General features: G+C 42.7%; 1 protein-coding gene across 2 annotated transcripts in view; it reads right to left on the reverse strand.

Moving 5' to 3' along the window:
* LOC139415358 (1-phosphatidylinositol 4,5-bisphosphate phosphodiesterase beta-4-like) overlaps nt 1-15,514 on the reverse strand; it is a 136,124-nt gene that overhangs the window by 98,331 nt on the left and 22,279 nt on the right. The window contains exon 1 of one of the 2 annotated variants that reach the window (XM_071163441.1): nt 3,362-3,439. The exons of the other annotated variant lie outside the window; for it this stretch is intronic. The gene's annotated coding sequence lies outside the window, so the exon portion shown is untranslated. Of the gene's footprint in view, nt 1-3,361; nt 3,440-15,514 lie in introns of those variants that run through there. 2 annotated transcript variants of the gene reach the window in all.

Below are 15,514 nucleotides of genomic sequence, written 5' to 3' on the forward strand. Positions count from 1 at the left end.
TACGTGTATGATCTGTTTAGTAATATTATTCATATCTCAGAGCCATTTGCATTGCTAGTCATAGCCTAATGTTGGCTAGCTAACTAACATTGAACCTAGTTGGATAGCTACATGCAGATTCATGCAGGGTAGTAATGTTATGAGTTGGGATTATGGTTCATTGTTTAGCTAGCTAGCTACATGTCTAAACAAAACACTCCACTATGCAAGTAACCATTTCAATAGAATGTTTTATGATGTCACTGCGACAACTATCGATAGACGTAGCTGGTAAATTCGCTCTGGCTATCTACTCCTATTTCAGAGCACTCTCCTCTGAGTGTGCCAGAGCACAGAATAACTGGCAATTTATGAACGCTCAACACCTGTTGAATATGGCCGGTGTAAGTAAACGTCAGCAAAAAACTGCAATTAAATTGTTGCCAGTAGCACAGTTTCATTCACCAACGCTCTGGATAACATAAAAACAACCTAACCAGCTCTGCTAGGTTGAATAAAATGTTCAGAGTGAGCTGTTCTCCCATTTGTGTCTGGAAGTAGCTAGCAAGCTAGCCAATGTTAGTTTGGGTGTTGTTGTTGACTGCTGTTGTTAGGTGAGAACGCCCGGATCAACCCTACTCCTCGGCCAGAGCGTCCAGTGTGCGCTCTGAACGCTCCGAGAGCGAAACGCTCTGAGTTTTATGAACGGACATTCTGACAACGTTCTGAGTTTACGAACACCCAGAGCGCACTCTGGTACTCCAGATTGAATTTACGAACACACCCGTAGTATAAACCAGCGTTGAGTCTTGAAATCTTTGGTTGTTTAGTACATGGCCTCATGTGAGTCCTTAAAGAGATGGGTGGGGCTAAGGCTTAAGAGGGTGTGAACGATGCTGAATGGGTGTAGACAAAGAAGAGCTCGTTAGGTTTACAAAAACGTTCAAGGGCCATTTTCTCATAAATGTACAAGTTTATCAACTTTCAAAAGCAGAATTACTTTCCCATTGTTCCTCAACTCTAGTGTAGGATATACCATTTTCTAGCTCTGTGTCTTTACTTTCATCCAATGTAAAAAACACAATTTCAAATGTTGCTACATAAGACCAAATTGAGCCAGTCGGTCACATTTGTAGAGTGGCTCTATTTTCCCTCAGCATGCATTTTTTCACTATTTAGAATGTCTAAAGAATGCATATGTTGTTCTGAAATATGAGCACAGAAATACTGGACATTTTGAAATCTGGTTATGGTGCTGATTTGACAAAATTGCAATCGTGGTCTTGAATTGGAATCGCATATTTCTGGTTTCGGTCTTGAATCTGTCTCGAACCCCTTGTCCCCCTCCCAATCTTGGATCGGTCTCGCTTTAGGTGGTCTCGAACACAACACTACTGGTAGGCCTCATGTTTGGTTTCCCCAAAGTCTTTCTCTCCTTTCACCAAATACCTGACTTCTATGGATTTCTGAAGATGAGTAGATATTTATAAATAATTATTGGTATCACAAATGGCAGTTTACTTGAAACATCTCGTGGATCTCTAACCTCAAAGTACTACTTTTGAAGTAGTAAGTCAGTATAGCTTAGGGGTGTGAACATTAAAACGTTGTGAAACATTAAAACGTTTAAACAAAGTTGGGATCCCTAACCAAAAACAGTTCAGTTATCACAAAACATGTTATTTTCCTTGTTATAACCGATAGGCTATTAAGGCATGGGAAGAGGCAAACTTTAGGCTACTTGGTTAATTTGCAAGGCATGCAAGACAAGATATTGCGAGATGCAAATTACCAAAACATATGAGCACGCTTCTACTTCTGCCTCTCTCTCCCTCACACTGTCCTGCCTGCTCTGTCTCTTTGCTAATGATGCAAGTGAGTGTTTAGTCTTCTGTCTGTTGTGTGTAGAATATCCTAGCCTAGAGCCATCCAAGTGGCGCAGCGGTCTTTGGCCAGAGGGCTTTACTTAGCTCATTGCGCTCTAGTGACTCCTTGTGGCGGGCTGGGCGCCTGCAAGCTGACTTCTGTTCGTCAGTTGAACGGTGTTTCCTCCGACACATTGGTGCTTCTGGGTTAAGCCAACTCTAACTTTGCCTCTCCCGTTGGGGAGTTGCAGCGATGAGACAAGATAGCAATTGGATATCACAAAATTGGGGAGAAAAAGGGGGTAAATGTATTTTTTTATTATTAATAAATAAAGAATATCCTAGCCTATTCATCGCACCAATGTCTTCAATCTTGCGAGCTTGGGGGTAGCCTACTCTTCATTTGTCACGTATACTGCCTCTCCAGCCTCAAGGTCATCAGTCTGCTGATTATCTCGCACACTTGTCACCATCATCTCGCGCACCTGCGCCTCATGACACTCACCTGGACTCCATCACCTCCTTGATGATCTTCCCTATATCCGTCACTCCCCTTGGCTCTTTCCTCAGGTGTTATTGACTTTTCATGTCGGTGCGTTGGTTGTGTTTCGTGTTCATTGTTTATTTCTAAGCGCACTCGTTACATAATGTTTGCCTCATGAAATTACAGTAGACTACTGGTAGCCTGTATGTATTTCGCTTTTCAGACAAAATGGAATGTGGCCCTTTGGAAGCCCCTTGGCTATGGTATGTTTGTTTGTCTGTCTGTTAGGGTAGGCTATACTACGTTTTTTTAAATGCCGACACAAAACCTTCTCTGGTGATATGACCAGCCATTTTACGTGCCTGTAAAGGAATGCCACTTATGAAGCAGGACTAAAATCCATCACTAAGCAACCAGAAATGTCATTTGAATAATTTTGAGCTGCTGCGCGCAGCCAGTTTGCCTGCGTGCAGACAACGCTCTCCTAAAAAAGTACTTTAATGTTTGTTAAATACCATGACATACCAAGACATTTAGTAGAAATACGATAAAAAAAAACAACACAGCAGCACATCAATCAGCTACATTTATTGTTGTCAGAGAAAAAAAACGGAACATTTTACCCCGGAGCAGAATTCTGCTGTCTGAAAAGGTACAGACCTGATGCAGCACTTTTTTAAATTGTCTGAAAAGTTATCAGTTGTCGCTATCAATATGTTACTGTTGCTGCGTTCTGTCTGTAAAGGGTTGCAGGAGATGGAACATAATTGCCTGGTCCTAGAGGTGATACACACGTAATAGGACCATTATTCTGCATTGTACATTTAATGATTTTTCTTATCATTTAACTATAATAAAAAAAAGAGCTGTTTAAACGTTAAACACAATTGTCCATTTGTCACATCCCAAGTACAGCTGTAGTAGTGTGACCGAGTAGAGACGAGTAGTAGTAGTAAGTAGAGTATAGCTGACGAGTGTAGAATAGTAGGTTCAAGTAGAGTAGTAGTATATTATAGTAAGGTATAGTTCTTACCAGACAGACAGAGGGGCAGTGAACTGGGAAGAGGAGGGCAGCACACTGGAGAGCAGAGGACACCACTGGACCACGTTCTGTACACACAGAGAGAGAGAGAGCGAGAGAGCGAGAGCGAGAGCGAGAGCGAGAGCGAGAGAGAGAGAGAGAGAGAGAGAGAGAGAGAGAGAGAGAGAGAGAGAGAGAGAGGAAAAAAAACAGCTATATGTTCTCCCACTCACAAGACATTCTGCTAGTAGTTACAGTAATAACATGTCTGATTATTGAGGATGGCTCTAATGCCTCCAGAAAAAAAAAACACTGTGTTGACATTTAGTTCACACATCCTCAAATACTAATCAATGCATATGGGCTGCTGCATTTGAACATGTTCATCATACCTCTCCCTCTGCCTTTCTGCAAAATAAACTTTGAATAACAAGCTGTTTGGTAATGCATGTTCCCTAACCAAGAATGGCTGCTGGAAATGAGCTGGAAAATCACAAAACTGGTGCTACATCTGCCGATTAGCAGAGGGAGAGAGAGAGGGGGACGGGGAGAGAGACAGAAAGCAGAATTAGGACGATACCAGCAAATGATCAAAATCCAGAAAAAAGAGCCAATAAATTCTACAACCAACAAAAAGGAACCGATTCCCAAGCCTTCCATGACAAACCCTACCCCCATAGGTACGCGCAATGCCGTTGGTGGTACGCCAAATCAAAAAGTGATTAAGCTTTTTCCTTTTATACAATAAAATTGCCTCGTTTCACTGGCAAAAATAAAATGTAACCATCTAGTGTTCAGCGAAATAACAACACAATGTCAAATACAGGTAGCCTAGTCAAATAATTAACATCCAATCACATTAATCGTTACTCTCTTCCACTATATAGCCAAACGTAGCCGCTGCTCATGGTATCTGTACTGATGGTGCAAAAGCCATGACGGGGAGACATAGTGAACTGGTAACACATGCAGGCAGTTGCTCCCGACGCCACTTGGGTACACTGCAGCATCCACCGAGAGGCTCTTGCTGCCAAGGGAATGCCTGACAGCTTGAAAGACGTTTTGGACAATACAGTGAAAATGGTTAACTTTGTTAAAGCAAGGCCCCTGTCGTGTATTTTCTGCACTATGCAATGATATGGGCAGCGACCATGTAACGCTTTTACTGGTTATCAAGGGGAAAAGTATTTAATGTAGAGACGAGCTTGAAATTGTCTTTACTGACCATCATTTTCACTTGTCTGACTGCTTGCATGACTGGCCTATCTGGGTAATGTTTTTTCTCGCCTGAATGATCTGAATCTAGGATTACAGGGCTTCTCCGCAACTATATTCAATGTGCCGGACAAACTTGAGGCTATGATTAAGAAGTTAAAGCTCTTCTAAGTCTACATTAACAGGGATAACACAGGTCTTTCCATCATTGTATGATTTTCTTGTGTGCAAATGAACTCAAGTTTACGGACAATGTCAAATGTGATATAGCGAAGCCCCTGCGTGAGTTGAGTGCACAATTACGCAAGTACTTTTCCCGACACAAACAACTGGATTCATTATCCATTTCATGCCCTGCCTCCAGTCCACTTACCGATATCTGAACAAGAGAGCCTCGTCGAAATTGCAACAAGCGGTTTTGTGAAAATTGAATTTAATCAGAAGCCACTGCCAGATTTCTGGATTGGGCTGCGCTCAGAGTATCCTGCCTTGGCAAATCGCACTGTTAAGACACTGATGCCTTTGCAACCACGTACCTATGTGAGAGTGGATTCTCAGCCCTCACTAGCATGAAAACTAAATACAGGCACAGACGGTGTGTGGAAAATTATTTAAGAGTGAGACTCTCTCCAATACAACCCAACATTGCAGAGTTATGTGCATCCTTTCAAGCACACCCTTCTCATTGACCTGACCAATTTTCGATGAACAAATAAGGTGTTATATGTAAGATGGTTAAATAAAGAGCAAAATTATTGATTATTATTATATTATTATTTGTGCCCTGGTCCTATAAGAGCGCCCACGAGCCGGGTTGTGACAAAAGCTCACACTCATTCTTGTTTAATGTCACGTCCCTGACCATTAGAAGCCTGTATTTTCTATGGTAGAGTAGGTCAGGGCGTGACTGGGGGGCTGTTCTAGTTTATATTTTCTATGTGGGGTTCTAGGTTTGATTTTCTATGTTGGTGATTTGTATGATCCCTAATTAGAGGCAGCTGGTTATCGTTGTCTCTAATTGGGTATCATACTTAACATTTTTTCCACCTGTGGGTTATGGGATATTATTTATGTTTAGTTGCCTGTTAGCGCTGCATTGTCGTCACGGTTCCTTTATTATTGATTTTTTTTTGTATTTGCTTAAGTTTCACTTTATTCATTAAAAGTATGTGGAACTCTACGTACGCTGCGCCTTGGTCCGACCATTATTACGAACAATGTGACATTTAATAAATATATTGTATAGTGTGTGTGTGGCAGGCTTACAATGATAGTGTAAGCAAGCTGGTCCTGGGGCTCTGTTCACAAACACAAACACACCCCACAGAGCCCCAGGACAGCAACAGAATTAGACCCACCAAATCATGAGAAAATAAAAAGATAATTACTTGACACATTGGAAAGAATTAGTCAAAAACAGAGCAAACAAGAATGCAATTTGGCCCTAAACAGGGAGTACACAGTGACAGAATACCTGACCACTGTGACTGAACCAAAATTAAGGAAAGCTTTCACTATGAGCATAGCCTTGCTATTGAGAGAGGCCGCCGTAGGCAGACCTGGCTCTCAAGAGAAGACAGGCTATGTGAACACTGTCCACAAAATGAGGTGGAAACTGAGCTTCACTTCCTAACCTCCTGTCAAATGTATGACCATATTATAGACTCATTTCCCTCACAGACCCACAAAGAATTTTAAAACAAATCCAATTTTCATAAATTCCCATATACAATGCATTCATTAAGTATTCAGACCCCTTCCCTTTTTCAACATTCTGTTACGTTACAACCTTATTCTAAAATTGATTAAATAACAATTCCTCATCAATCCACACACAATATCACATAATGTCAAAGTGAAAACAGGTTGAGACATTTTTGCAATTGTATTACAAATAAAAAACAGAAAAACCTTAGTTACATAAATATTCAGACCCTTTGCTATGAGACTCGAAATTGAGCTCCGGTGCATCCTGCTTCCATTGATCATCCTTGAGATGTTTCTACAACTTGATTGGAGTCCACCTGTGGTAAATTCAATTGATTGGACATGATTTGGAAAGACACACACCTGTCTATATAAGGTCCCACAGTTGACAGTGCATGCCAGAGCCATGAGGTCGAAGGAATTGTCCGTAGAGCTCCGAGACAGGATTGTGTTGAGGCACAGATCTGAGGAAGGGTACCTAACCATTTTTGCAGCATTGGAGGTCCCCAAGAATACAGTGGCCTCCATCATTCTTAAATGGAAGAAGTTTGGAACCACCAACACTCCTCCTAGGGCTGGCCGCCCGGCCTAACTGTGCAATCAGGGGAGAAGTGCCTTGGTCAGTGAAGGGATCAAGACTCCGATGGTCACTCTGACAAAGCTCCAGAGTTCCCCTGTGGAGATGGGAGAACCTTCCAGAAGGACAACCATATCTACAGCACTCCACCAATCAGGCATTTACGGTGGCCAGACGGAAGCCACTCCTCAGTAACTGGTCTGATGAAACCAAGATTGAACTCTTTGGCCTGAATGCCAAGCGTCACGTCTGGAGGAAACCTGGCACCATCCCTATGGTGAGGAAAGGTGGTGGCAGCATCATGCTGTGTGGATGTTTTTCAGCGGCAGGGACTGGGAGATTTGTCAGGAATGAGGCAAAGACGGACGGAGCAAAGTACAGAGAGATCCTTGATGAAAACCTGCTCCAGACTGCTCAGGACTTCAGACTGGGGTAAAGGTTCACCTTCTAACAGGACAACAACCCTAAGCACACAGCCAAGACAACGCAGGAATGGGTGGCCCAGCCAGAGCCCGGACTTGAATCTTATCGAACATCCCTGGAGAGATCTGAAAATAGCTGTGGAGCGACGCTCCCCATACAACCTGACAGAGCTTGAGAGGATCTGCAGAGAAGAATGGGAGAAACTCCTCAAATACAGGTGTACCAAGCTTGTAGCGTAATACCCAAGAAGACTCTTGGCAGCGATTACAGCCTAAGGTGCTTCCACAAAGTACTGAGTAAAGGGTCTGAATACTTATGTAAATGCAATATTTCAGTCTTTTTTTAAATATAAATTAACAAAAATGTCAAACTGTTTTTGCTTTGTCATCATGTGGTATTTATTGTGTGTAGATTGATGAGGGTAAAAAACAATTTAATCAATTTTAGAATAAGGCTGTAACATAACAAAATGTGGAAAAAGTCAAGGGGTCTGAATACTTTACGAATACACTGTATATTAGGTGAAATACCACAGTGTGCCATCACAGCAGCAACATTTGTGAAGAACAAACACCATTGTAAATACAACCCATATTTATGGTTATTTATTTTTCCTTTTGTGCTTTAACAATTTGCACATCATTACAACACTGTATATAGCCATAATATGACATTTGAAATGTTTCTATTCCTTTTAAACTTTTGTGAGTGTAATGTTTACTGTTCATTTTTTCTTGTTTATTTCACAATTATTTATTTCACTTGCTTTGGCATGTATGTTCCCATGCCAATAAAGCCCTTTGACTTGATTCGAGAGAGAGGGACAGAGAGAAGGGGATGGGGAGAGAGACAGACAGACAGACAGACAGACAGACAGAGAGACAGAGAGACAGAGAGACAGAGAGACAGAGACAGACAGACAGACAGACAGACAGACAGACAGACAGACAGACAGACAGACAGACAGACAGACAGACAGACAGAGAGAGAGAGAGAGACACAGAATGGAAAAGAGTGCATCCCAGAGTTCATAGTTTCCAGTTCAATGGGCCTCTCTGCCTCAACAGTGTGCAATTCACTTCACCTCTCTTCATCTCTCCTCTCTGCCACTCTCAGGCCGATCAACAGTCCACCTCCACAGCCCATCAAACCAACTCCACGTGGATATAGCTAGGCAGCTAGATGTTAAATACGTCAAGCAGATCCACTCAGTGAAGTGGTTTTCACTGGCCTCTCCAGTTGGAGAGCAGATAGTTGAGCAGACAGGCACCAAAAAAGGAAGGCAAATCTAGGCAAGTCACATATATAGGCTAATATTTATGTTAGACAGTGAGTGTTTTGGTGGGAACATGGCACTAAGCCAAGGGGGTGGTGAGAGAGGGGGAGAAAGAGGGTGGAAAAAGAGAGTAAAAACCCAGCAAACCAAAATTGGTTATGTGAAAGTACCCATAACATTCGTTAGGTCATGGCAAGTCATAACCCAAAAACTGTTCAGTCGTGGTGAAGATTATAGAACGTTTGAAGAAAACATTCGACCTGATGTCGAAAGAACAATCCTAGAACACATTTAATATGTTCTTTAAAAAGGTTCCCAGAATGTTTCATTGGGTTGTGGGAACAGTCTGGTGAGAACATTGTGGGGACACCACAAAAGATACAGTGGCAAGAAAAAGTATGTGAACCCTTTGGAAATACCTGGATTTCTGCATACATTGGTCAAGAAATTTGATCTGATCTTCATCTAGATCACATCAATAGACAAACACAGTCTGCTTAAACTAATAACACATTGAACACGCCGTGTAAGCCTTCACAGTGCAGGGTGGAAAAGGTATGTGAACTCTTGGATTTAATAACTGGTTGACCCTCCTTTGGCAGCAATAAACTCAACTAAACTTTTTCTGTTGTTGGGGATCAGACCTGCATAATGGCCAGGAAAAATGTTGGGCCATTCCTCTTTACAAAACTGTTTCAGTTCAGCAATATTCTTGGGATGTTTAGTGTGAACTGCTCTCTTGAGGTCATGCCACAGCATCTCAAATCAAGTTGAGGTCAGGCATATTTTCTTCTGAAGCCATTCTGTTGTTAATTTACTTCTGTGTTTTGAGTCTTTGTCCTGTTGCGTCACCCAACTTCTGTTGAGCTTCAATTGGCGGAGAGATAGCCTAACATTCTCCTGCAAAATGTTTTTTTGATAAACTTGGTAATTAATTTTTTCCGTCAAAGATAGCAAGCTGTCCAGGCCCTAAGGCAGCAAAGCAGCCCCAAACCATGATGCTCCCTCCACCAGACTTTACAGTTGGGATGAGGTTTTGATGTTGGTGTGCTGGGCCTTTTTATCTCCACACATAGTGTTGTGTGTTCCTTACAAACAACTCAACTGTAGTTTAATCTGTCCACAGAATATTTTGCCAATAGCGCTGTGGAACATCCAGGTGCACTTTTGCAAACTTCAGACTTGCAGCAATGGGTTTTTTGGACAGCAGAGGCTTCTTCCGTGGTGTCCTCTCATGAACACCATTCTTGTTTAGTGTTTTACGTATCATAGACTCGTCAACAGAGATGTTAGCATGTTCCAGAAACAAGGCAGCTCTAACCAACATCTCCAATCTCGTCTCATTGATTGGACTCCAGGTTACCTGACTCCAATTAGCTTTGGATAAGTCATGAGCCTAGGGGTTCACATACTTTTCCCAACCTACACTGTGAATGTTTAAATTACGGATTCAATATAGACAAGAAAAATAAACTAATTACACACAAATTATTGTAAGTACACTATATTTGTCTATTATTGTGACTTAGATGAAGATCAGATCAAATCTGATGACCAATTTATGCAGAAATCCAGGTAATTCCAAAGGGTTCACTTACTTTCTCTTGCCACTGCATGTTCCAAAACACAAAAACTGTCCAGATGTGCGGATGATTCTACAATGTTTATTATAGGATGCAAAAAACATTCACCTGATGTTGTAAGAACATTCCCAGAACACATTTTTTATGTTTAATTAAAAGTTCCAAAAAACATTTCTTTAGTTTGTGGGAACGTTTTTCAGATATATGACAGTTGTGCTGTCCAGTTGTGCTGTCATTCAGATGATGTTTCTATCAGGGTGCACAAAAAATGTCTTTGATGTTGCACGAATGCTGACAAAACAGCATTTCTGAAATCTTTAAAGAGGTTCCCAGAACAACACAGGAAAGTACTGATATTTGGGTTATTCACAATCACGTCATCCATCCTCTTAAAATGCTGCATACTTCTGGACCCATATTTACACACTAGGATCACTTTTGCTTTTCAGATCATGAAAAATAATCCAGGGGGTCGACCATATCAATCCATAGCGTCTCCGGCAGCGGGATTCTGATATTTTTTCCCACTAATTGGTCTTTTGACCAATCACATCAGATCTTTTCACATCAGCTCTTTTTCAGAGATGATCTGATTGGTCAAAATACCTATTAGTGAGTTGGGCAGCATTCCAAAATAGGAAAAATATCAGGTGCATTTTTAAAAGTTGAACAGTCAAAAACTTCAAATAAATCTGTTTGGACGGTATTGAAAAACCATCCTGTGTCTTTTTCCAAATACCCCGGTATACGGTATACCTACCAAGCCTAGTTCTGGGAATGTTATTGTAACATGAGATGAATGTTTCTATGCACCCTAAATTAAACATTGTAGAATCATCTGCACAACTGGACAGTTTGTGTGTTTTGGGAACATCTTTTGTGATATCCCAACAATGTTCCCACAGGAATGTTCTGACAACCTAATGAAAATAATCTGGGAACCTTTAAAGAACAGACAAAATGTGTTCTGCGAATGTTCTCGTAACATCAGGTGAAGTTTTTTTTGCACCCGAAAACAAACGTTCTTGAATCAACACCACGAATGGAACGTTTTTGTGTTATCAGAATATTTGCGCGACCTAGCGAATGTTCTGGAAATTTCACAGAACCAATTTTGGTTTGCTGGGAAAATTTTACTCGTACATTATTATGTTATCAAAAACATTTTCTGGATGTTTTTGGGGATGTTATCATCCTAACGTTAGATAAAACCCTAACTACAACTTAATTGGAAACGTAGCTAATGTTCTGGGAATGTTCCCGGGTTGCAGTGGAGAGAGAGAGAGAGAGAGAGATAGAGAAATAGAAAGAGAGTCATGGGAAGACTCATTTTCAGAAAAAGATGACATTCAAACTGAGCGCCCTGTCTAACGAGCATTTAGAGGGGGATCAAAATGGACGAAGCCAAGTCGCCAATGTTATGGCTGTAGTCTTGAACCATTTTTCCAGACTGTAGGTCTACACCACTCTGATGCATATCAAATACTATGACACCTTGCATGATCAACCAACAAAAACATTAACGTGAACAGATTGTTGATGACTATAATTCTCTCTCTCTCTCTCTCTCAGGCCCAGCCAATGTTATTCCAGGTAACATCATCAGAGGGTTGAAGCGTCAGGCAGGCAGCAGAGATTCCTGTTGATTAGTGTAGCAGATAAGAGGTTGGTAATCTCCCTCCCAGTGAACACTAGTGCCCACACATATACACACACACACACACACACACACACACACACACACTGCTCGGTTCCTGCTGCTGGTAGCTGTAGGGAAATGTAAATCATCAGTCAGCCATGACAGCCCCTCAGCTCTACAATCAGTCACAGCCACTGACCCAAAAGCATCAAAGTAAAATATGCCTGGTTCACATCTAACAACTGATATAAGGAGAGAGGACAGTTGTAGCAGACGAGTATCGTGAAACACATGCACCCAATGGCTTACCAAAAACAGGGCAGACTGAATTTTACTATTCAAACGATTATAACGGTGACCAACTTCATTTGACTGACAAATAACCTTCAGCCCAAATTCCAGGACCATCACAGCCCGAGCACACACACACACGCAGACAAACACACAAATCGACAACTCAAAGAGAGAGGAGGAGAGAAGTAACCCATGTCTCCAGATAATGACTCGGTCTCCTCACATTTCAGGTGAGGACAGAATGTGTCACATCAGGACGTGTCCTGACAGCAATGCCCTGCTGGGAACATTGGTTCCTACTCAAACACTGATGGAGAAAGAGGGACACACACACACTTTCTGTGCTCTCGTTTTTCTCAACTCCCTCTATCCTCCCACTGTAAGGCCAGCTCTGAGGGGACATTATACAAATGATGTGTTCTTATTGAAGTGTGGCTCTGAGAAAACCCCGCCCACGACCAGCCCCTCACCCTCCGTGTGCCTCACATCAGTTGGCTGGGGTTCTTCTGAGAAGGTCACGGCGGGGTCAGGAGTCCACCATATTGAATATTGCTCTTCTAAAGATAGACTGTGGAGAAGGAGTGATCGCTCCTACAGACAGCGAGTCACGTGGCCGTGGCTTGCTATATAAAGCAGGCAGACAGGCATCGAGGCATTCAGTTACTGTTCCATTGAACGTTAGAATAGCCAAAACGAGAGACCTAAGCGACTGTGAACATGGTATGATTGCCGGTGCCAGACACACTGGTTTCAGTATCTCAGAAATGGCCACCCGCCTGGGCTTTTCACGCACGTCAGTAGAAAGGGTTTCCTGAGAACATGCAGTCAGAGGCGGTCCTGTGGGCAAAAATAGCTCGTTGATGAAAGAGGTCATGACGAATCCCGGCTCATGTTGCATCATGCTGATGGCAGAGTCAGGATTTGGTGTAAGCAGCGTGAGTCCATGGACCCATCCTGCCTGGTGTCAACTGTATAGGCTGGTGGCGGTGGTGTACCGCCGTCCAATCTATAGCAACTGCGTGATCATACCGCGTCAGCATGGACCAACATTTCTGTGGAACGTTTCTGACTTGTAGAATCCATGCCCCGAAGAAGTCAGGCTGTTCTGGAGGCAAAGGGGGCTCCGACCCGGTACTAGATGTGTGTACCTAATAAAATGTCCAGTGAGTGTATGTAGTATACTGTATGGTGTGTGGGTGTACTGTATGGTGAGGAATGGGGCTATGTAGTGTTCTAATCTAGCATAATGGATGTCATGGATGCCTTATACATGTCATGTACAGTACGGTGTAGCCTATATAATGATGCACACAGTATGGTAAACAGCAGTGAACTAAAAGGGTTCTAATCTCAATACATTCCAACTGCACTATCTAGATGTTATACTGGTACGTGTGTGTGTGTGTGTGTGTGTGCCAGCGAGTGTGTGTGTGTGTGTGTCTGCATTAGGGTCTGTGAACGGTGAGTAGTGTGCCCATCTGCTCCATACATCCTATATTCGTATCACACAAGCTAGAACTCGTATAGCGGTAGTGCAGAAGCACAATGTTATATCTGCTACTGTGAATGCTTTAAGACTGCTCAGACAGGGTGAGAATAGGTCATAATAGCTCCATTTGAGTCTTAATGAAAGAGAGCGAGGCCTGGACAGACGGCAAGACTCTCACACACACCCGCATGCTGGTACAGGTAACTGCCAAAATAAAGGAAACACCAACATAAAGTGTCTTAATAGGGTGTTGGGCCTCCACGAGCCACCAGAACAGTTTCAATGCACCTTGGCATACAAGTGTCTGGAACTTCCTGTGTGGAAGCACGTCATGCTTTCAATTAATACAGAACACAAATATAAACGCAATATTTAAAGTGTTGGTTCCAGAGTTCATGAGCTGAAATAAAAAATCCAGGAAATGTTCCATACGCTAAATTTCTCTCTAATTTTGTGCGCACATTTGTTGCATCCCTGTTAGTGAGTATTTCTCCTTTGCCCAAAAAAATCCATCCACCTGACAGGTGTGGTAGATCAAGAAGCTGATTAAACAGCATGATCATTACACAGGTGCACCTTGTGCTGGGGGACAGTGAAAGGCCCCTCTAAAATATGCAATTTTGTCAAACAACACAATGTAACAGATGTCTCAAGTTTTGAGGGACTATAGAAATGTCAACCAGAGCTGTTGCCAGATAATTTTATGTTAATTTCTCTACCCTAACCCCGCCCCCAATGTCATTCTAGAAATTTACCAGTACGTCCAACTAGTCTACCAACCACAGACCACATGTAACTACGCCAGCCCAGGACTTCAACATCCGGCTTCTTCACTTGCGGGATCGTCTGAGACCAGCCACCCGGACAACTAATGAAACTGTGGGAGGTTTGCCCTACCGAAGGATTTCTGCACAAACTATCAGAAACCGTCTCAGGGAAGCTTATCTGCATGCTCGTCGTCCTCACCAGGGTCTTGACCTGACTGCAGTTTGGCGTTGTAACCCGTCTTCAGTGGGCAAATGCTCACCGTCGATGGCCACTGGCACGCTGGAGACGTGTGCTCTTCACGGATTAATCCCGGTTTCAACTGTACCGAGCAGAGTGCCCCATTGTGGCAGTGGGGTTAGGGTATGGGCAGGCATAAGCTACAGACAACGAACACAATTGCATTTTATCGATGGCAATTTGAATGCACTGAAATACCGTGATGAGATCCTGAGGCCCATTGTCGTGTAATTCATCCACCACCATCACCTCATGTTTCAGCATGATCATGCACGGCCCCATGTCGCAACAATCTGTACACAATTCCTGGAAGCTGAAAATGTCCCACTTCTTCCATGGCGTGTTTACTCACCAGACATGTCACTCATTGAGCACATTTGGGATCAACGTGTGAGACAGCGTGTTCCAGTTCCCAACAATATCCAGCAACTTCAGACAGTCAATGAAGAGGAGTGGGACAACATTCCACAGGCCACAATCAACAGCCTGATCAACTCTGTGAAGGAGATGAGTCGTGCTACATGAGGCAAATGGTGGTCACACCAGATACCGACTCGTTTTCTGATCCTTTTTTTAAGGTACAGTATCTGTGACCAACAGATGCACATCTGTATTCCCAGTCAAGTGAAATCCATAGATTAGGACCGAATTAATTTATGTCAATTGACTGATTTCCTTTGCATGTGTTTATTTTTATTCACTGTACTTTGTATCCCTCATTTACTCGAGTCGCAAAACAATTTTGTCACGCCCTGATCTGTTTCACCTGTCTTTGTGCTCGTCTCCACCCCCCTCCAGGTGTCGCTCATCTTCTTCTTTGCCTGCTGTCCTGTACCTTACACCCTCTCTGGATTATTGACCCTGCCTGCCTTGACTTGTTGTTTGCCTGCCCCTGTTAGTGGCCATGACTGACCCAGCAGACCTGGACCAGCTCCACAACACCATCTCCTCCCAAGG

This window comes from Oncorhynchus clarkii, chromosome 8, assembly GCF_045791955.1.
Source record: "Oncorhynchus clarkii lewisi isolate Uvic-CL-2024 chromosome 8, UVic_Ocla_1.0, whole genome shotgun sequence".
Lineage (NCBI taxonomy): Eukaryota > Metazoa > Chordata > Actinopteri > Salmoniformes > Salmonidae > Oncorhynchus > Oncorhynchus clarkii.